Genomic DNA, 23654 nt, shown 5'->3' on the forward strand with positions numbered 1-23654 from the left:
ACGAGTGCCCTGGAGAATTCATGTGTTTCAAGTGTGATCCCTGTCATTTTGTAACATATTATAGACAGTAAACTTTGCCCCATGGCTGAGTCTTCCGTTCTTGTGGTAGTGAGTTTTTCATGGGCCTGAGTGTCTCTCTGCAGGTAATTTGGGTGACTGCTATAAAGCCCCTGCTGCTTCTTCATAAAATGGATTTAGGTTATTGTGTGCATTCACACATGTTTGCCTGGACAGGTGCAAAAGCCAGCCGAGAATGATTCCAGACGTTTGACGTGTTTGAACATTTTTTGGAACTGGTTGTAACCACTTTTTTCATCACCTTTGTTTGATAGTAAACATTAGATATCATTGACTTTATCAAGAATAAGTGATGGTTTCTTCCTTTAAATTAACTGGTACGTAGTCTGGGTCCATGGAAGCATTCTGAAGAGTTGTCAGATATATATTAGTGTGGCATTATTAAGCCAAACACTTGAAGTGAGCGGGAGAAGTGGTTCCAGTGGGAATGCTCTTTATAAAGAGATCATTATCACTCTCTCAAAGGAAAGATTTTAAAAATTTGACGTGTAATCATGGTCTTCGGAATCTTGGGCACAGTTTCAGAAAAGGTTTCTGAAAACATTATGGTTTAACACATTTCCTGACATATATTCTGGATTTATTAGTACAGAACTGCACCACATCTAACAATGCACTTGTTCCAGCTCCTCCCCTACTTTCTGTAGAATATCTAATTGTTGTAGTTCCATATATTTCCACTGCTGCTCTTACCTCTACATGTCTTTCCATTGGTGCACTTACATCAGAGTATTTGCTTGCCCCCTGATAAATGAGCAAAACCTAAGGAAATGCACTGATGCGATGTAACTGCATCAATGAAAAGACATGCAGAAATATGGACAGCAATCAAAAATGTCACAATTGTTTCATCTTAAAAAACAAAGCTATTTGCAATTGGCAGGTCAATCAGCCCTTTTTGGCTTCTGGGCCTCATGCAAAACTCCAATTGAAGATGCTTTTGAAGAGATTAACAGATTGCTTTGAGCAAAGACCTTAGTTTGGCTGACTTGATGGTGGTTTGCTGGCATGGTGGCTTGCTGCTGGCTTTTTCTTATGGTTTTAACTAAATATCCTTGAGTCATGTCAATTTGCAGATCAGTTGTTTTGAAACAGCAAAGCAACAGTTGGTACTCAGGTGCAGATGAAATGGATCACACCATATATATATATATATAATACTATTGGACGTACGATACCATTATAGAGTAATTATGCTGTGTGCAAGAGTTTCATGGGAAAATCAGAAAGAGAAGACTACTTCCACGTTGCAGCAGACCACAGTGGATCCATTGCTTTGGTAGGATGGTGAGGCAGTTACTTCAGCTGCACATAAAATAATGAAGCATAACAGATTACAAACTCATATTCATTCAAGTTAAACGGGGTACCAGTGCCTTAAAATGTGTCAGAAACCAACTTTAGAAAGATCTCACAAATTGTAGCAAAGGGTTCTTTGTGAGGTAGTTCACAAAGATTTGGCATTTTTTTTTTGATTTGTCCAATTTTAAAGTAATGTGTGGGGATCTGGCTCTGATATGCCTGCATTGTGTCGGTGATGGCATTAGTGTTTGGGGTAAGCTCAGGAAATATGTGGAATGTTGTGTCCCCAGTGTTCCCCAGGTGTCAGTTGGAGATTTCCTAGATGTCGGGCACTAATGAGTTTGTAGACTCCCTGTCTCCCCTTCTCTGACCTGCGGGCATACCTGAATAAATGAACTCACCTGAACAGATGGTTTTTCTGTCATTCTTCCTTGAACTAACCTGGCAGAGAGCATAATAGGATGTTTGGACATTGCCAATTTACCTCCATGAGGATATTTTCTTTGAAATTGATCCAAGTCTAGGCTAGACTTGCATGTATAGTGGTTAGGTAGATGTCTCAAATTTACCTCCATGAGGATATTTTCTTTGAAATTGATCCAAAGCTAGACTAGACTTGCATGTATACTGGTTAGCTAGATGTCTCACTCCTATTAACCCACTACTATTGCCATTTTTCAGTTTCTGAACTGTTTATTGAAGTGTTTTGTTTTCTGTTGTGGTGTCATATTTATTCTGTGTTAGAGCATTAAGATGTCATTAATGGAATGGGAGAATGCTTGGGGGAAATCTGGAATGTGGAGAGGTCAGTTATGGGATGGTGATTAAAGATACAAGTTATATATATAAGGCTCTCCAGCGAGTTAATATTTAAGAGATAAAACAATGGCGACGAGGATGAATCAACAGGCGGAAGAAAAACTGATGCTTGTCTAAGCTTGAAGCTAAAGTGACAGAGAAAGAATGAGGTGCATCGGAAAATAAAAAGAAACAGAGAAAACAGGAAGAAGAAGAAGGAAATCACAAACCGCACATAGGTGGTAAGGTGCCTGAGGCGATTAATATGCGAAGGAGAAAAACATTTATTGGCATGAATAATATTGAAACGTGCGCGTAAGCTTAAGGGAAGCGCTGCGCTGCATTTTTTAAATAAGACAGAAATGTACGAGTATCTCGAAGTGAAGCATGAGCTTCCAAGTCCTCCTTTGTTGACATAAGCATGGTGCATGCAATTAGAGGAAAGAACCTACAAAACGTAGAAAACGTGCCGCCATATTGGGGATTTACACTTAAGGAACTGGAAATATTTCGTATTGACATGGAGTGAATGGCAACAATTGTTTAGAGATACCGAAACATATAAATATCATCGTAGCAACGTGACGGTCTTCAAAATAAAAGTCTCCTTGACTTTTAAAATCAGCAACAATAATAATTAGCAAAGAGAAAGATGGAATGAAGGAAATTATCTTTAAAAATGACACATGAAATAAACAGAATTAAATAATTCACACATTTGTGGGAAAAATGTTACTTAAAAGGAAAAAGTTAAATAATAACACATAAGACTCTAAAATAACGCATGCGATAAAAAGATGTTGTTAGACAATGCAGGAGGCGATGTGACCACAAATTCACAAGCTACAATGGGAACACCAGTCATATCGATGGACCCATCAAATTATCTGAGGAAACCCACTCCTTTTAATTTAGAGCCACAATAAGATCAAGGGCAGAGATGGCTTGATGAATTCGAGGAATTTTTGCGAGCAGTTGGGAACCAAAATGCTACAAACAAGTTCGACATTTTCACATATTTATTGGGAAGGGAAATTAAAAGTGTGATAAAAACAATACCAGCAGAAGAAAAAACAACATATCAAATGTTAGTGACAGAAATAAACACAAGAATCATAGTACCCCCAATTCGAGATTGTGATTTCTCACATTTCAATGATGATGAAGCGATCAGACTCAGAATTATTGAAGGTTGTTTGTCACCCCAGTTCAGGAAGCATCTATTAAAAAAATCTCTGCCGTTGAAAGAAGTACTGGAGCTTGCATGAATCTATGAAAGGGTAGATACACAGCAACTAACAGAGAATCCTAAAGGGCTAGATACGGTTGCTGTCATGAATCAAAAGCAGGGTGCACAATGGCAAAGGGGAAATCCAAACAAATCTTTTTGGAATAACAATCATAAAAATACAGGGGAAAGACAATGTTACAGGTGCGGATTTGAATTTCCACACAGAGGTCAGTGTCCAGCATTAGGACACATGTGTTTAAGATGTCGTCAAGAACACCATTTCCAGAGTACATGTAGAGAAAAGATGCAGTGGACACCCATACAAAAACCAAATGCTCAAATGATGCCAGCTCGAAGATACGATAATCAAAGACATTTTAATGTACGAGCGAGTCTGGAAGGGTTGAATGGAAATGTGAGACCGAATTCAAATCAACCAGTTTTACGTCCAGGATTTGTGAGAACCATGGATGCTTTGCAAATTGAAGAGTCCAGACAAACAGAGCCTGAACGGACTCTGATAACTCAGAGATGTACTATTCAAGATCACACAAAAGGAAGATATGATAATGATCCATATGAAAATCCTCTGGTGGAAGGCAGTGAGAGAAAGCAGTAATGAACAATGAATACCTAGACTATGACATATACAACAAGGAATATGTGAGGTTGTTATATGACACGCCTGATGGAAGCACAGCCATAAGAGTGAATGTGAGTCTAGGAGATCGAAATATACCATTTTTGGTGGACACTGGCACCACAGTAAATGTAATGAACAACAAAATGTATGACGAGGTAGCTCATTGTATCCACTACAACCATCACAAACCAATATATTCCAGTGGGGAGCGATACTTCCATTGGCTATAAGAGGGAAATTCATGTGTGATTTGATACACAAGGATAGTCACATACAGGTGAACATTTTTGTCATAGAAAGTCCTGAAGACGGAAGAGGTCTTCTTAGCTGTAAAACTGCAACCAGCTTAAAACTTATCAATGTGAACTACAATAAGTCTGAGATGATAAAGGGTACACCTCCACAAAAACAAGACTTACAAACTGTAACGAAGAGAATGATGGATATAGAGGTGCTCAAAGAGAAATTTCCTGACTTATTCAATGGAGTAGGAAAACTGAAAAGTGGAGCAATGCATCTTCACATCAATCCACAGATTCAACCTGTTCCTCAGCATCCAAGAAGGATAGGGTTTCACCTTCAGGAAAAGGTTTCAAATGAACTGAAACAGCTGATTGATAATGACATAATTGAGAAGGTAGAGAGTGGTCCAACGCCATGGGTGTCACCGATAGTAGTAGTCCCGAAGGCTGATGGACGCATTCATTTATGTGTAGATATGAGAATTCCCAATGAGGCCATACAAAAGGGAAAGTCACCCGGGACCTAATATTGAAGATATGATCATTAGATTAAACAGAGAAACTAGATTCACAAAGCTGGACTTAAATCAAGGGTATCATCAGTTGGAAATTATCCTGAATCAAGATGCATAACGACGTTTGCAACACATGTGGGTTTATATAGATACAAGAGATTGAGCTTTGGAATATCGTCTGCAGCGGAAATATTCCAGGAGACAATCAGGAAAGTCATTGCGCCTGTAAAAAATGCATTCAATTACAGTGATGACATACTGGTGTATGGCATTACTCAGGAGCAGCATGATGAGGCATTGGAACAAGTATGTCTAGAGTAACAAAGCAATGGACTAACATTGAATGGATCCAAATGTGAGGTGAACAATCAGAGCTTACGTTTTTTTGGCATGTGTTTTCATAGAAAGGAATCAGAGTGGATTCAAGCAAAGTGGAGACCATTCTCAATTTAGAGCCACCAAAGGACGTGACTGAATTAAGGTCATTCTTAGGAATGACGGGATACTGTGCTCACTATGTGCCAGATTTTGCAATGTTGGCGGACCCTTTAAGACATCTATTGAAGAAAGAGGCGGCATTCATTTGGGATGAGAGATGTAAGAATAGCTTTGAGGCGATCAAAAAAGAGCTTATAAATGGCAGGCAACTAGCCTATTTTAACCAGGAATTGGAAACTGAGGTCACAGTAGATGCTAGCCCAGTTGGGTTAGGGGCAATTTTGGCGCAAATTGAACCTGGAAAAGAGGATGTCAGGCACATTGTCATGTATGCCAGTCGCGCCCTAAAGAAAACTGAGCAAGAGTATTCGCCTGTGAAAAATGTCCATCATTTTATAATTGGAAGACCATTTACACTTATCACAGATCATAGGTGTTGATATCATTGTTTGGAAATCCGAGAAGTAGAATGCCCCCGCGCATTGAGAGGTCGTCTATACGACTGCAGGAGTATGATTGTGTCATTGTGCACAAACCAGGAAAGGAAACTAGCCCTGCGGATTATCTATCCCGGCAGCCAAGTAAAGAGTCTGATGATAGAATGCAAATGGAGGCAGAACATTATGTATCATACTTATCTGCCAATGCTTTACCAGCGACAATATCGAGGAAAATGGTTGCAGAGGAGAGTAGGAGTGACACAACAATCCAAGCAGCCATACGTCTAACCACAGCTGGCCAATGGAATTGGAAGTTAAATGAACAAAAGTTTGAAAGAGGAATTGACATGAAAGATCTGCGGAGGCTGGAAAGAATAAGTGGAGAGTTGACATTAACAGATGATGGCATGCTATTGAGACGAAATAGGTTGGTGGCACCGAGAACTTTAAGAAACGCCCTGGTAATGCTGGCCAATGAAGGTCACAGAGGAGTGACGAATACGAAGAAAATGTTGAGGAATCAAATATGGTTCCCCTGGATGGATGCGTTAGTGGAAGACATTGTGAAGAAATGTTTTGCATGTCAGGTAGGCGCGTCTGACAGTAGTCCTGGTCCTCTTCAAATTGTTCCATTACTGGAGGCGCAGTGGAGTAGAATATCAATGGACTTCTATGGCCCTCTGGAAGAAGGAAGATGTTTATTAGTTATACTGGATGAATATTCTCCATTCTCATTAGTGAAACATGTGGTGTCAACTGCTTTCCATTACGTAGTTGGGACTTTAGATGAGGTGTTCAGTGAGTGAGGCATTCCCAAAGTAATTAAAACAGATAATGGTCTGCCATTTCAAGGACACCTATTTGAGAGATTTGCAGCATACTTAGGATTTAAACATCAAAAGATTACTCCACTGTGGCCGCAAGCAAATGGCATGGTGGAAAAGTTCATGCACAATCTGAAAAGAACAAGACAAAAGGCAGTTGTGGACAATACGTCAATGACTCAGACAGTGTCACAAATGCTTAGGAGGTATCGGAATACTATACATGAAATGACTGGGTTTATGCCATCCGAATTGAGGATCCAATGTAAACCCAGGACTCGTATTCCCCAGGTGGGTAATGATACATTGGAAGAAGATGATGAGATAAGCAGAAGAGATGAGATAAAAAGAAGGAACGTCAAAGAGTGGACTGATAAAAGAAGAAAAGCCAAAGAGGGTCAGATTAGTGTGGGAGAACGTGTGTTAGTTCGACAAAGACTACGTTCTTAATTGGACTCAAGATACAAGCCGGTGATTTTGAAGGTAAAAAAAATGAAGGGGCCCATGATCACCGCCGTGGATGAGGACAATCATGAATTCACAAGGAATGGGTCATTTTTCAGGAGAATGTTTCAAGAAGATCCTGGTGTTGTTGTGGGGGGGAGCAGAACTTGAACTTGGAGGGAAAGTGAAAGTGGTTGACAATTCAATGTGGGACAACATTTCTGTGGACTCAAAAGATATTGTGACTAATGAGGAGATGGTTAGACCTTCGAATGGGAATTGGATTTGTGATAACGTGATTCCTGTAAGTGCTGTGTCACATCCTGGTGAAGTAGGATGTGGTCGAGGAACTAATTCTGGAATCACTCCCATGGGAAGTCGTCCTATGCGGGTGGTACATAGACCAGAAAGGTTGATTGAACAGATGTAAATGTCCATTCAGCAAAATTGTAAGTATAAAGTTAAATGTTATTGTACCCGGAGTTGGTGAAGCTAGGTAAATTGTACAGTTATAGGAGTTATATGATAAGTAAGGGGGGATTGTGGAGGTGTCATATTTATTCCGTGTTAGAACATTAACATGTCATTAATGGAATGGGCGAATGCTTGGGGGAAATATGGAATGTGGAGATGTCAGTTATGTGATGGTTATTAAAGATACAGGTTATATATATCAGGGTCTCCAGCGAGTTAATATTTAAGGGATAAAACATTTTCTATTTTTATGATTGTTTATTCATTAATGGCAAGGAAAAGTCAGGCCCTTTTGATAACAGCCCATTTTTTCTTTAAATTGGGGTAGCTTGATGTCGGGTGTTTTCCTTGTTGTTTGTGTATGTGTGCCTAGTGTAGATATTTTTCAGAAAATAGTTATTATTTTCCATAATTCGTCTAATTTGTTTGCATATGTTGTAATAGAATTCGTTCTTGGGAGGCATCTCTATGTTTCACGATGGGGTTTGGTTTTTATTGGATGTAGAGTTGCCCTTTACTAGTCATGCACATGCTCTCTCTCTCTCTCTCTCTCTCTCTCTCTCTCTCTCTCTCTCTTTCTTTCTCTCTCTTCTCTCTCTCACTCTCTCTCTAAAGGTTTGGTGCATCAGTTTTGTCTTACACTCTGGCAACAGCTGCAGGAGGGTTCAAAGAGTCCCTAATTTTGACCAATTGTAATGCATATACCATCATCATCATCATATGATTTTATATGATAAAAGAGGTATTTAGCACAACAACCATATTACGATACAATACAAAAAAGGTAGCAGGCACCCCTCTCTCGAAAGAGCATGGCATGATAACCTGTTCAGTGGTTTTTAACCACTTTGAGAGTTCACAGCCATCTGCTTTTTGCTCACTGTACCTTTCACAGATGGGAAATATGCATTTGCATATCAGTCTTTGTCCCGCCGACATGAGCAGTCCAGCACTGAAATGCTATGGCACTTCCCTTCTGAACAAGAGTACCTAGAGCAACCCCATACTGCTCAAGTGGGTGGGACAAAGACTGATATGCAAATGGATATTTCCCATCTGTGAAAGGTACAGTGAGCTAAAGTGTGGCTGCGGACTCTTGATTGGGTACCTTCCCAAAGAACAGGTCAATGGGCCGTAATCGTTCTCGCAGAGGGCCGCTTATTAACTATTTTTTCCATGTTTGAGGGACTTAGGTTTAGTCACCCTAAGTTTACTAGGGTCATCCAGACGTGGGCCCCTTGCACACTGTGCTCAGAGAGGCACAGCTCCACCTCACTGATGAGGCCCAACAAGGCTGAAACACATGTATGGGGTTGCTGTTTGTACTCTTGTTCAGAAAGGAATTGCCATAGCATTTCGATGCTGGACTTCCCATGTGGGTGGGACAAAGAATGATATACAAATGGATAGTTCCCATCTGTGAAAGGTACAGTGAGCTAAAGTGTGGCTGCGGATTCTCTCGAGAGGGTACCTTTCCAAAGAACAGGTCAATGGGGCATGTTCGTTCTCGCAGACGGGCGCCTATGAACTATTTTTTCATTGTTTAAGGGACTTTGGTTTAGTCACCCTAAGTTTCCTAGGGTCATCCAGACGTGGACCCCTTGCTCACTGTGCTCAGAGAGACACAGCTCCACCTCACTGATGAGGCCCAACAAGGCTGAAACATGTGTATGGGGATGCTGGTGGTACTCTTGTTCAGAAAGGAATTGCATAGCATTTCGGTTCTGGTCTGCCCATGTGGGTGAGACAAAGACTGATATGCAAATAGATCTTTCCCATCCGTGAAAGGTAGAGTGTGCTAGAGTGCGCTAACGTGTGGCTGCGGACTATCGGGTGGGTTCCTTCCCAAAGAACAGGTCAGTAGGTCGTGTTCTTTCTCGCAGAGGTGTGCCTATGGACTATTTTTTCATTGTTCAAGGGACTTAGGTTTAGTCACCCTAAGTTTCCTAGGGTCATCCAGATGTGGACCCCTTGCTCACTGTGCTCAGAGAGGCACAGCTCCACCTCACTGATGAAGCCCAACAAGTCAAAAACACATGTATGAGGTTGCTGTTGGTACTCTTGTTCAGAATGGAATTGCCATAGCATTTCGGTGCTGGACTGCCTATGTTATGTGGGTGGGACAAAGAATGATATGCAAATATGTCCCATCTGTGAAAGGTACAGTGAGCTCAAATGTGGATTGCGGACTATCGCAAGGGTACCTTCCCAAAAAACACGTCAATGTGCCATGTTTATTCTGGCAGAGGGGCGCCTATGGACTATTTTTTCATTGTAAAAGGGACTTAGGTTTAGTCACCCTAAGTTTCCTAGGGTCATCCAGACGGGGACCTCTTGCTCACTTTGTTCAGACAGGCACAGCTCCACCTCACTGATGAGGCTCAACAAGGCTGAAACACATGTATGGGGTTGCTCTTGGTACTCTTGTTCCGAAAGGAATTGCCGTAGTATTTCGGTGCTGGACTGCCCATGTGGGTGGGACAAAGACTGATATGCAAATGGATATTTCCCATCTGTGAAAGGTACAGTGAGCTCAAGTGTGGCTGCGGACTCTCAAGTGGGTACCTTCCCAAAGAACAGGTCAATGGTCTGTGTTCGTTCTCGCAGAGGGGCACCTATGGACTATTTTTTCATATTACAATACAACTAATGCATACATTTAACATAACATATAAGAGTTCTTAAAAACAACATTTCATCAGCACTATACACAAAAACAAAGTTAGAACAATTGGTTAATGACAGCACCAGTAAGTAATTTAAAAATCTCTTCCATCATTGGGTATATGCTGAATGTCTGATGAGGTAATTCCTTTGTGCCAATGCACAATAAATAAACCTTGACACTATGTAAACAAATTTCGATCAGCAGTCATTTTGCATAACTGTAGAACAATCACTACCCTAAGAACACAGATTTGCAAATAAAGTGGAAAAAAATCTTTCTGAAATCCGTATCAATCCTGTACTCCATACAAAGTGCTTGTGCGTATGGTGGAGTTATTATTTCAAGAAATGCTTAGAAATTAAAGTAAAGCTCGTCACACACGTCATTCTCTGCTGCTGTTTTCACCTTGTTCTTACCGTTTTTTGTTAGCAACATCGGGTTCAACCGCAAATCACTTAAATGACGGGCACTCAATTGCTGTTTAATATGCAACAGCCACGGAAGAGAAAGCCCTCCTTCGAGTTCAAGTAGATGGTTTAGGACCTCTCTATATTTACAAGTTCCGCTGACGCACACAGACTGGCCTGAGAGCTACAGTGTGTAATATTTCAGACCACATTCCATATGCAAATATTATGGGTACAATCTACAGGGAAATGCGCTAATGCCGCCTCAATAATATAGAAAAAGCAGGCTGCGTACTACTACCCACAAGGTCACGCGTTGGACCTTTGAGACAAAGTGCTTGGCTAAGGTGTATTGGGGTAATGGTAATCGCGCTACCGCCACATAAATTTGCAAAGTTTGAAGCTAAGTAGGTACCACAAATACATTAACATATAGTTAAAGTGAAGCTTTAATCAAAAGCAATGAAAGTATTCAGCTGTTCAGCCGACACGTGTTTCGACCCTTCAGGTCGTTCTCAAGGCTGATTAATAATGTACATTGGTTCAAAAGACAAATTAATAATAACATGACAATAACCAAAGTAATAAAAAGATGAATTGATTATAATACAACAGTCACATTCCAAAATCGGCAAATAGCATGATATAAAATGTAATTTATTATCATGCAGTAGATGTGTTAGCACAAAATGTAATATTTACATACCATTTTTCAAGTTGAACAGAATGGGGTAATTTAGGAGCGGGAGAACAAAACAAAGAGGAATTATTTAATGTTAATGTTTAATAGGTTAAGGATTTACCGGTCATTGTTACAATTTATACAATGACTGATCATATTATGTGACCTTATACCATAACAAAATTAATTTGTCTCTTATTCAGAAATGGTGCTTATGAATGAGATGTGCAACTCTGTGCCATGTGCAGCCATTCAAAATTGAAATCAGCGATTATAACCCCTTAAATTAAATTCATTTAAAATCCAGGCGTGTCCATGGCAAGCTTACGTACTCTGTCAGGGTACACTGCTTCCAATGCCAGTATCCCCAAACCAAATCCTCTTCTTCCCACAACACTTCTAATTCTTTAAGTGGTTGATACTGCAAGTTAAGGTCACCTGAATGAAGTTTCTTAAACTAACAATGATCCCACCTGAGAATAGGCTATTGCTTGTGTAATAGAGTCGCCAAAGGGTCTACTCCATTCGAGCAGTTATATATATTGATGATGAATAGAATGTGTCCCTTCTTGCTCCTCACCATAATAACTGTAAGTCCATCAAACTTAACTGTCTAGACTCAATCACCCAATGAAACACAGTTTTAATCATTGTAAGTAACTCGCCCCCCACAAGGTCTTCCCCTGGCACATTTAGAGACTGAGTACATGTGATATATCCCTGAAGTTCAATAGGCGTCAAGGCCAGATCTCTTGGAAACAAACAAGATCAACATTTCAAACAAAAGTCATCCAAACATGGTCTACCAAATGCTTCTTGGTACCCACCACGGTCCAGGACAGTACTTTGAGCCCACCAGGGCCCAGTGTGCCACTGGATTGGGGGGAATTGCAAGTCAGTCTACATCCTTTACCCCTTTGGTTGGTTGGACTACCTCCTGCCTACCTCTGAGATGCCTAGATATTTCAATACCCTGCTCACTCCTATCTGGGACCTACTCCTATACACACTTTTGGGCTGCAGTGTGACAGTGTTGGTGATAGTGGGGCCCTATCCATGGCTGTGAAATATGTGGGTGGGCGGTGGTTGAGGCCTTTGAAAGCATCATGGCCTGCCTTGTAGGACAACATGCTAGAACTAAAGTGGAACAGGAATTGTGTGTGGACCTGTTTTACCATGGGGTACACAGAATACTTCTAAGCATCAATTTGTAGAGTGTGGGGCAATTGAAACAACATTTTTGACTATGACACTGGTAATATGAGTGACAACATCTGACAGTTATGGCAACCCCACGGTGCACTAATTCACTCTGACTCATCTTGTTTATGTGTGCCATTGGTGGTAGTCATGGAATCCCAGGCACTACTTACTGGAAGCATGAAGGACATCAGTCACAATATATGACCTTTAGTAAACTTACAAGGTGCCTCATATGAGCACTGGTGTTGGATGTGTGAATGTTTCTGCTGATAATGCTCATGCAGTACACTACTGCTCCACTGGGCAATTGAATGTGCTCACAGACTTACAGACTATGCTGTATCAAAAGCACAGCTGAAATTGCACTATGTAAATAACACTATAACACTTATGTTGTTGACATTACTGCCACTGGTGTTAGTGTCCTACATGCTGCAGTTGCTTAGAGCCTCAACCATGTTGTCCTCTGTTCATGAGGCCACAAATATCCCAAATGTATTTTGGCCTTATTGACTGATATCAGTGCTGTGTAGCTTTGGACTCTATGAAGAACAGTCTTGGGTCCCACATGGGCCCATACCCTCTTGGTGTCTGTTTTCAATATGGATGCAACATTTTCAAAATTGTACTTTTCCAACTACTCTGGGCCCGATTCCCAACCTGGTATTAAGTAGCGAAAAGGTTGTTAAAAGGGTTAACAAACTTTTCGGTACTTAAGACCTATTCTGAAGGTGGCACATTCTCCCGACATCGGTAGGCATGCACCACTTTTGTAATACATGTGGTGGTTGCTAGGAGTGGTTGGAAACCAACCTAGCAACTGCCATATTAGTAAACTGGCTTTTTAGAAGGGTATTCTTGTGGCACTCCTCCAGTTTTAGATGTGCGTTAAAATCACGCACATATACGTTACCATTTTGGTGCCCTTATACCGGAGGAGTGCCACAAGAAGCCTTGTTTGGTGTATATTCATTTACACCAAAGCATACAGCTCCAACGTTATAATGTGCAACGTTAAAGCTGATTACTTTGGTGTAAATGAGAGAACACTTTCATTTACACAGGTGTATATGAACACTTTCCTATTCACCGTAAGCGGCTTCAACATTGAAGCTGCTTACTTTCGTGTGTAGGAAAGTGTTAATATACACCTGCGTTCTCAGCAGCATTTTTGTAAAATAACGAATATGTCATTATTTTACAGAAATGCTGCAGAGATTTCAGGTTTGCGCCCGTTATAACCAAAACAGGCGCAATTCTGAAGGTGCACTGTTGTGCACTACGAGGACGCCCGGGCCCACTTGAGAATACTGGTGGAGCCTGGGCGTCCTCATTTGGTGTAGTGAATCATGCTCTTTAGCATGTTCACTGCACCAAGTTATGAATCGGGCACATAAGGCATGTGCCTGCTTCTCTGCTATTTTTATGTGTTGATATTTTCATCTATTGAATTGCCAGGGCATATAGCAGAGAATCAAATATATATTAGCAGTAGGGGCAAAATGAATGTTCTTAAAGAAACAAGGCCAGACCTAAAATGTAGGTAGTACCAATACAATATAGAAAAACACTCTCCAATTCACAACAAATGAAGCAATTCTATTTGTTTCAAATATATTTATGGGAATCTGGATACATTTTTAGTTTGCTTCCAGGCTAGGAAAACCAACCCAGGATCCCAGAAAGTACTCCTTCAGATGTTGGTTGTGTATTTTGAACCCCACAATGACCATCCATGAGGATGACAGGTCATAGCACCCACTGTTCATTACTTTTGATTCGCTAATGACCAATATACTATTTAAGGTCTTATCCTTCCAAACGTCATTATGTCCCTTTCTCTCATTACAGGTTTTGATCACTATCCATTCCACTGCGTTTTTCCTTTGTTGTCTTCATTGAGGCAGTTAAAGTTTCCACATCCGACATCCTTGATTTTGATATCGCATTACCTTCTTAAATCTTTCATAATCAATTTTTCAAGCCATCCGCTTATGTGGCCATCGTTATTAGGCTGCATATCCACTTGAAATGCATAGGATCATGTTGCTTTCTTCCCTTTGGATTAATGCATTGCATCCTCTCAGAGAGCAATTAAATTCCTTTTCATCTAGTAACGTCCCTTGCTCTCCTGGTTGCACTTGTAGACTTTGTATTGGTCATAGTTCTCCCTTCTCTTGTGTGTCATCTCTCCTCTTCTTCTCTTCTCTGCTATTTTCGTATATTCTCACATCAACTTGATCATCATTGTCTATCTTCCTCTCTGCCTTTTCTGATTTCCTGTCTCTCTCTGGAACTGGGAAGATTGTCTAACCACCTCCACTTTCTACCCTTGTTGTCATCTCCATCTCAGTGTTGAGATTCTTCAAATGTCCTTGGATAGTATTATCTTGAGTATAAGCATCCTGTGAAACTTGTGATATCTCTACAGCTGAAGGATCAGTCATTCCCAACTCCTGGCCTACAGGGTGAGGAAGGGTTTCTCTGAGCTTCTATCGAACCGCCTGTTCCAACTTTTTCATTGCATTTGCAGCCTGTGCCTGGGACATCAAGGTGCTCAACCTATTCATGTGTTACTTCTTTGACTGACCACCATCAGTTGTCAAAGAAGCATATCATCCTCTCTGTATTCCCGCCAACAGTGGCCAAGTGCAAAGAAGTATCATGGATCAGACACATTTCAACTCTTACCAAATTGTGTGTTACTTCAATGGGACTTGAAGTTCCATGCCCTGATCACTATTCTCCTCTATGGGCCTCATTTTAAGTTTAACAGTGTGGGAAAAAAGTGGTGGTTATTCCGTGACCACCACTTTCCTGCAACGCCAAACTACAAGTTTGCCGGTGGTGGTTATCTGATTCACCTCCAACCAAGAGTTGGAGGTAAATCAGGTATTACAAACACCGTTTTTACCTGTGCCGGTAATACCAGTAATCCCCGCCATGGGGACCTTGGCACGATACCGGCAAACTCCTAATGTCCCTGTATGTCTTTTCTGGTTTCATGTCTCTTTTACCTCCTTCAATGTCTGACCATGTCACTTTCTCACTTTCTACAATAGCCTAAACTTAAGTATATGCATCCTCCGAACTCTGTGCCAGCTCTAATACTGAAGGAGCAGTGATCGGTTGGGAAGGAATTTATGACATTAAACAGTGAGCCAAAAGGGATGGAAGTACCTCACAATTTCATGAAGATATACAATGTAGGAGAATAAAGAAGAAAGCAAATAATTTTTTTTATTTGATATGACTGAATTCTCAACCTTTCAAAAACATTAGAACATTATCAACTATTTTACATTAACAATACAATTAAAAGTTAGACATCAGTTTCTATAGATGATTCATTCACTGTTAAACAGTAATTCTCCATCGCTTGTTTGAACCCTTTACCTTTCTCTTCTTAAGTACAGCACTCTTCTCTACAATTAATCATGAACTTCCCCCTAAATGAATAGCTTCTAAAAATCTAATAGCTAAAATCAAAAGTACTTACATTTCACTAAAAATCATCGCCTACACCTTATCTTCTGGTAACTTTTCAAAAGATACAAAATACATTTTCATGTTGGATTGCCTTATTTAATTCAGTTTTGGACAAGATGTTACCAAATGTCTTAATGTCTCAATTTCATTAATATTTACAGCAACAACAGCTCTTAATTTCTTTCAGGGCCATTCACTCTTGTGCCTGAAATATCTCTTGTTAACCACATTTTCAATCGCAATTTTAAACCTGCTCCCTTATGCATTCTATCACATGGGAATCAGCTCAAACACTTCGGGAGTGAATTCAGTGTTCTTACTTCATATACATAATTTTGTACCTCTTGTATTTATGACACTCTTCTGTTGTCATACACCAGTCAGACCTCTGTGCATCATGTTTGCATTTTTTTGGCCTGCAAATTAGAGTTTCAAGGGATCTACCTGCTGGCTTAAACCAGTTTAGGCAGTCCACCTACCACCCTGATATTAACCCTACTTGTGCGCCCTCTACTTAACTTTACTTGACTAAACGAATATCATAATCAATCCTGAAGGAGAAACCTGAGTATGGTGTCAAAACTGGAGGGGTGGTTAGGAAATGAAGAAATTAACAAATGTGTATCTGACTTGTTGAAGAAGCATGTTGTCGTGACTTGCCACGTAGTGAAGAGAGTATGGACCTCCATTCCGAAGTTCCCCACAGAGAGGTAGAATGAACTCCCTGTGCGAGCCTTGGGACCACAGGTGGATGGTATTTCACAGGATCAGCAGCGTTGAGAACCCCAAAGCTGTTGGGAGGAAGGCAAGGTTAACACAAGCAATAACAGTACCTTGAGTCAGTGATAAGTGCTAGAATAAGGCTTACCTAAATTCAAAGTCAAGGGCTATGGTGTTCAAAGTTGTGGTACGAGGGACCGCAAGCGATCCTGAAAGGCAGATGAAGAAACACCGAATCTGGGAGAATCACCTGAGAGGCTAGAGTCTTTTGTAGTACTGTGACAAAACGTGGTTCGAGGAATCCAAAAGCAGTCAGCAAAATGATCCGAGGATCGAGGTCCAGGTTGACAATTCAGAAAAGGGAATATCCAAAGCCAGTCCGTTTCCGTTTAGCCAAAGTCCAAGTATCAAAGTTCGAGCAATATCCAGGGAAGAGTTTTCAAGGAGCAAGAAAGCCAGTCCGAGTGTCGTGCCAAGTATCAAAGTTCGAGCAATATCCAGGGAAGAGTTTTCGAGGAGCAAGAAAGCCAGTCCGAGCGTCGTGAGCCGAGGTCTTGAACAAAAGTATCCGTAACGCAAATGCCTAACAGTGTAGAAAACAGCTGTGAAGCGAGGAGCGTTTGAATCAACCGGATTTTATGTCTGTCGACATCCGATCACGTGATTTGGTTTCGTGACACATGATCGGGATGCCGACGAGAAACCAGGAAGTGGGTGCAATTGGCTGCTCCAGCCCGTTCGTATTCTCCACGGCATCTGCCAGCGAAAACGGGGAAACAAACTAAGCCACTTCCTGCGGCTGACACTAGGCCACGGAGGCTGACATTTCCCACACACCAAAGGTAACAGGGCATAATGAGGAGGCGATTGTGTAGTGGGCATTCTGGCTATGCTAGGTGTCTGGGCGTCCCTATCTCCAGAAGGGGTATGCAAAGCTGTGAGTGAGGAGGGATTTTTCCCTGAGTGTATGACAGAGCCCCTCCTCAATGGCCCACGACCACGTGGGCAGGCGGGATGGTCCTGATGGAATCGAGAAACGAGCCTCTGGGCATGGACATCCTCCGCAGGGACCCAGCTCAGCTCCTCTGGACCAAAACCCGCCCAATCCACGAGGTACTGGAGACCCCGCTGACCAAACGTGAACCCAAAATGCCAGAAACCTCATACTCAATGGAATCACCCACAGAAACGGGACCAGGGGCAGGACGGCGGCGGGTAGAAGGAGGGCAAGGCTTCAGGAGAGAGGTATGGAACACCGGGTGGATGCGCCAAGACGCAGGGACTGAAAGGCGAGAGGCCACCGGGTTAATGACCCCAGAAATCCTATGGGGACCCACAAAACGGGGAAGCAGTTTACGACAACCCGGCAGCCGGAGATGGCGTGTAGAAAGCCAGACCCTGTCACCTGTCACATAAGAAGGCGCCATGCTTCTCCGTCGATCAGCCGGTGCTTTAGCAGAAATCTGGGCCTCACGAAGGTGACTGAGAATTTGAGCATGGACGGCCGACAGATCGCGTGCACAGGCGGCCACTGCTGGGTTGTCGGAAAGCGCGATATCAGGAATAGGAAGGGTTCGAGGGTGCTGACCATACAAGACATAAAAAGGAGAAAAACCCGTGGAAGCATGGACTGTGTTGTTGTATGCGAACTCAGCAAGGTGTAGGACCCTTAACCATGTTTGCTGGTGCTGTAAAATGAGACATCGTAAGTATTGCTCCATGGCCTGGTTCACCCTTTCCATTTGGCCATCCATCTCCGGATGGTAGGCAGAAGAAAAACGGGAATCAATTTCCAAAGGTTTTGTGAGTGCTTGCCAGAAACGAGACGTGAACTGAGATCCCCTGTCCGAAATGATAACCGTGGGTAACCCAAATAGGCAAAAGACTGATTTGAAGAAGAGGCTGGCCAAGGCAGGGGCCGAGGGGATGTCAGAACATCGGATGAATCGGGCTACTTTAGAGAAGGAATCGACCACCACCCACACGGTGTTGAAACCCCCGGTCTGGGGCAAATCTGTCACGAAATCCATGGAGATCGTGTGCCAAGGGCGAGGTGGAATAGGCAAGGGTTGCAAAAGACCCACGGGGCGTCCCCGACGATGTTTACACTGCGCGCATATCGCACATGAGTTAACGTATCCTTCCACATCCCGTTTCATAGAGGGCCACCAACACCAGCGCCTGAGAAGGTCTAAAGTGAGTCCTTGTGACTTTGTAAGCTGCAGAACCCCTTCTTCTTCCCGTCCCTCCACACTCTCCTCACCTGAGTCTTCAGAGTTGCCTGCGTTCCGTTTCCGGGAACAGGCCGGATTAAAGGGAAAAAACCCACACGTGGGAAAAACCCTTAGGATACTTCTGGCAATGAGGTAGGTGAAGATCCAAGCTTGTAACCAGTAGGACTGGAAGCAGATGCGAGGTCCACAGGGTTGAACACAGGAGAGAAGTCCAAAGCGACACCAATGAGAGGTGAAGGGAGCCGAAGCCACCACCGGCCCAAGGACCTACCAGGCGTGGTAAGAAAGAGAGAAAATACAGGAGCGAAAACAATGGACAGAGAAAACAAGGGAAAACTGGAGAGCCGCGAGAGAAAAGAGCGGCAAAGAGGAGAGAAAAAACACGCCTGCCGCCGGAGCGGCGAGACTAGAAGGAAAAAGCGAAGTAGTGCCGAGGGATCGGCAAGGAAGAAGCTGCAGAAAAGAAGGCCACCGCAGAAACTGAAACGGCCGTCAGGTAAGTAGAAGGAACTTATCCCAAGGAGAAGGGAAAAGCAAACAGAGAAAACCGCCACACGCTGAGGCGAGCAGAGGGCAAACGCTGGGAGCGCAAAAACCAGAGCCGCTGGAGCAAGATCCAGCAATGGGTTGAAACGCAGCAACTGCCGGGCTGGAAGGGCAGATAAACACCCGGCAGTGCTGTGATTGGCCATGACTTGTTACCAGACACAAAAAAGGGACTAAAACCTATCTACCTGCCGGTTCGCCTCCAACGTGGAAGGAGCCGCCACCCGCGGTAGCGATTGCGGATGACAGTATGACCCCCTCCCCTCCTAACCGCCCCAGGCTTCCCTGGATAGCGGCGGTGAAAAGTAGCAACAACCTTGGTGCATGAACCTGAGAAGCCGGTTCCCATGAGTCCTCCGACTCAGGGTATTCCTTCCAAGACAGCAGGTACTCAAGACGTCCGCGATAATACCTGGAATCACGGACCTTAGATACCTCATACTCATCAGGCTCCGAGGACCGTGCTAGGATAGATCTGGGAATGATTCTATGGTGAAGATCGGGACAGTAAGGTTTGAGAAGAGAGGAATGGAAAACCGGATGAATGCGGCGAAGAGAGGAGGGAAGCCGAAGGCGAAAAACTACAGGATTGACTTTAGAGAGAATAGTGAAAGGTCCAAGAAAACGAGGAGACAGTTTAGAAGGCCTTGTCCATCTGGGCAGAAACCGGGTGGACAACCACACCTGATCACCTGGCTTCCATACTGGACATTCTTTCCGATGTTGATCGGCACAGGATTTTGTCCGTCTTCTGCTGACCTCTAGACTCCGCATGGCTGAAGTCTGGGCTTCCTTAATATTCCCTAATACCTCTTCTACTGTCGGGGAGTTGGTGTAGCTGGGAACCTCCGGAAACACGGCACGAGGGTGAACCCCGTAAGTGCAGAAGAAAGGAGAGAGTCCTGTAGCGGAATGCCTGGTATTGTTGTACGAGTACTCTGCCGTGGGAAGCAACGAGACCCAGTTGTCTTGATGTTGAGATATATAACACCTTAGGTATTGTTCCAGGGTCGCATTCAAGCGTTCCGTTTGACCATTGGTCTCCGGGTGAAACCCTGAAGACAGAGCTCTTTCAATGCCCAAACGGTTGCAGAAGGCAGTCCAAAACTTCGAGATATACTGACTTCCCCGATCCGAGATTATCTTATCGGGGAGACCGTGTAGCTTGAATATATCTCGAGAGAAGACCTCCGCCATCTTAGCCGCAGTGGGCGGACCTGGAAGAGGAGAAAAATGTGCCAACTTAGAAAAGGCGTCTACCGTGACCATAATGCAGGTACAGGATTCCGATACCGGCAGATCGACAATGAAATCGGTAGATATGAGACCCCAGGGGCGCGTTGGGAGTTCGACCTGAATGAGTAGACCCAACGGTTTTCCCAGGCGATATTTGGTTCTGGCACAAATTGGACAAGCCTTGACATACTCGTATATCTCCTTTCTATCGTTTGGCCAAAGAAACGTTCTAGAGAGGAGCTCAAAGGTATTCCCAGCCCCTCTATGTCCGGCCGAGCGAGAGTCGTGACTCCACTTCAGGATTCTAGAACGAAGAGGACCCTTGGGAATGTACATTTTCTGTTTGTAGAAAAGCCAGCCACCTCTTTGTTGAAAAGGAGAGGTAATACGTAGGGATAGTTGGGGCTTTTCCTGAATGAGGGCAGTTTTCACCTCTTTAAGGAAAGAGCCAACAAAGGCTAGGATTTGGTTGCGTTTGAACATGGACTCCCTCTTGATTTCCGGATGTTCCTTGGTGGAGTCTTTGCGGGATAAGGCATCCGCTAGACTGTTCTGTGATCCCGGGATATACGAGACTTGGAATTCAAACTGTGCAAAATGATGGGCCCATCTGGCCTGCCTGGAATTTGAACACTCCAAATCTTGTAGTACCTTGAGGTTCTTATGGTCGGTCCTAATCAGAAATGGATGTCTGGCTCCTAGTAGGAGATGGCGCCACTCTTCACAGGCAAGTTTCATGGCCAGGAGTTCTTTCTCCAGTACCGAATAGTTGAGCTGGCTGGGAGAAAGAGCTTTTGACATGTATGCCACAGGGTGTTCCACTCCTAGGATGATCTGGAGCAATACCGCTCCTACAGCTACCGCAGAAGCGTCGGTCTCCAAAACAAATGGTTGTGATTGATCAGGATGCTGGAGAATGGGGGCAGTACAGAATAATCTCTTGAGAGAATCGAAACTCTTCTCTGCCTCATCAGACCAAAAAAATGGAACGGCCTTCTTCTTGAGTAGGCGCGTAATCGGGTATACTACCTCTGAAAAGTTTGAGATAAATCTGCGGTAGTAATTCGCTAATCCCAAGAATCTCTGGACTTCTCGGACCGAAGTAGGAGCTGGCCAATCAAGGATAGCATCAACCTTGGTTTGGTCCATGGCCACCCCTTCTTCGGAAAGAATGAATCCGAGATAGTGAACCGAGGGTACTGCAAATTTGCACTTCCCGCCCTTGACCAGCAACTGATTTTCCTGAAGACGAGACAGAACCTGTGTGACGTGTTGAATATGTTCCTCCATGTTAGGGGAGAAAATCAGAATGTCGTTGAGGTATATTATCACCGAGACCGACAGCAGATCTGAAAATAGCCTGTGCATGAATCTCTGGAATGCAGCCGGTGCGTTCACTAAACCGAAAGGCATCACTCTGTACTCAAAAAGACCGTATGGAGTTCGAAAAGCCGTCTTCCATTCGTCCCCATCAGTGATGCGAAGCAGATGATATGCGTTCCTGAGATCCAATTTGGTGAAGATTCGAGCCCCTTGTACCGCCTCAAAATGTCGGTTATGAGTGGCATGGGATACCGATCATGGATGGTAACCTTATTGAGGCCCCGGTAATCGATAGATGGTCTGAGATCAGTCGTGTCTTTTTTCTTGATGAAGAACAGGGAGGCGCCAGCTGGTGACTTCGAAGGTCGAATAAGACCGTTCTCCAAGTTGGTATCCAGATAGACTCTTAATACCTTCTTTTCGGCCTGAGAGAGAGAGAACATGCGCCCAAATGGAACCAGTGCATTAGGTTCGAGATCGATTGAGCAGTCTTCTGGCCGATGAGGAGGTAGCTGAGCGTGAAGATTCTCTTGGAATACCCCAGAGAATTGTGCACAAAAATGAGGAAGCGCGTGAATACCTACAAGATCTTTGGAGAGAACCCTAACTGACTGTTGATCTTCCCTGGTATTGGGAGGAAGACAATTGACCGAACAGTACGTAGAACAAAAACTTAGTCGATTTTCCGTCCAGTTGATATACAGGTTATGCCTGCGCAGCCAAGGAATGCCTAGGATTATGGGGAAATGTGCGGCTCTAATAATGTCGAACTGCAGGGCCTCTGTGTGTTGGTTGATGACCACAGAGAGTTGTTCGGTGGTATGTGTGATTAGTCCAGACGACAAAGGTGTACCGTCCACTCCTTCCACTTTCTGACCCACCTTCCGAACTATCCGAGTGAGCCCCATCTTGTCAGCCCACAGAGTGTCCACAAAATTCCCTGCCGCTCCACAATCCAATAAGGCTAAAGTTTCCACCAGTCTTCCGTTTAGATTCAAGGTAACCGATAGTACCATCAGTCTGGAATCCTCTTGGGATTCTGAAGCCGACACCGAAAGTGTGACATAGGGACGCTGAAAAAGATCGGAGTACCCTCGGCTGCCCGTCCCTATTGACGCCGAGGGTATTCGTTTCCCGCCTTCCTCTCCGGAACCTCAGAGCAATCCTTCAGTACATGTTGATCGGAACCACAATAGGCGCACAATCCTTTTTCTCTTCTTCGCCTTCTCTCTGCTGATGACAGAGGTGCTCTGGTAGCTCCGATTTGCATCGGTTCTTCGCTCTGAGTAGAAGAGAAACGTCCAGAGGGAGAGTGTGAAGGAGGGTTCATGGGATTTCCTGATCCTTTTTGCTTTCTGCGTTCTGTCCTTCTCTCTTGGAGACGGTACTCGATGTGGAGAGCGGCAGTAAGTAAGTCCGGAAATGTGGGAGAGCGTGGGGATCTGGCTAGCTCATCCTTGATCTCATCTCTCAACCCTCTCCGGAATACCGCATATTGTGCTTGTTCGGACCATCCCGCTCCTGCTGCCAGTGTCTTAAAGGAGGAGATGTATGACAGCACATCTAGAGCACCTTGTCGTGCATCCAGCAGTTCCTCACCTGCAGTAAAAGATAGTTCTGGTCGCTCGAAAGTCTGTTTCAGTAGGTTCTGAAAACCCGAGAAATCTTGTAGAACGGCATTACTGTTAGTAACTAGCGGAGTAGCCCAGGCTAAAGC

The sequence above is a fragment of the Ambystoma mexicanum genome, chromosome 5q (genome assembly GCF_040938575.1).
Source record: "Ambystoma mexicanum isolate Mex_15411 chromosome 5q, UKY_AmexF1_1, whole genome shotgun sequence".
Lineage (NCBI taxonomy): Eukaryota > Metazoa > Chordata > Amphibia > Caudata > Ambystomatidae > Ambystoma > Ambystoma mexicanum.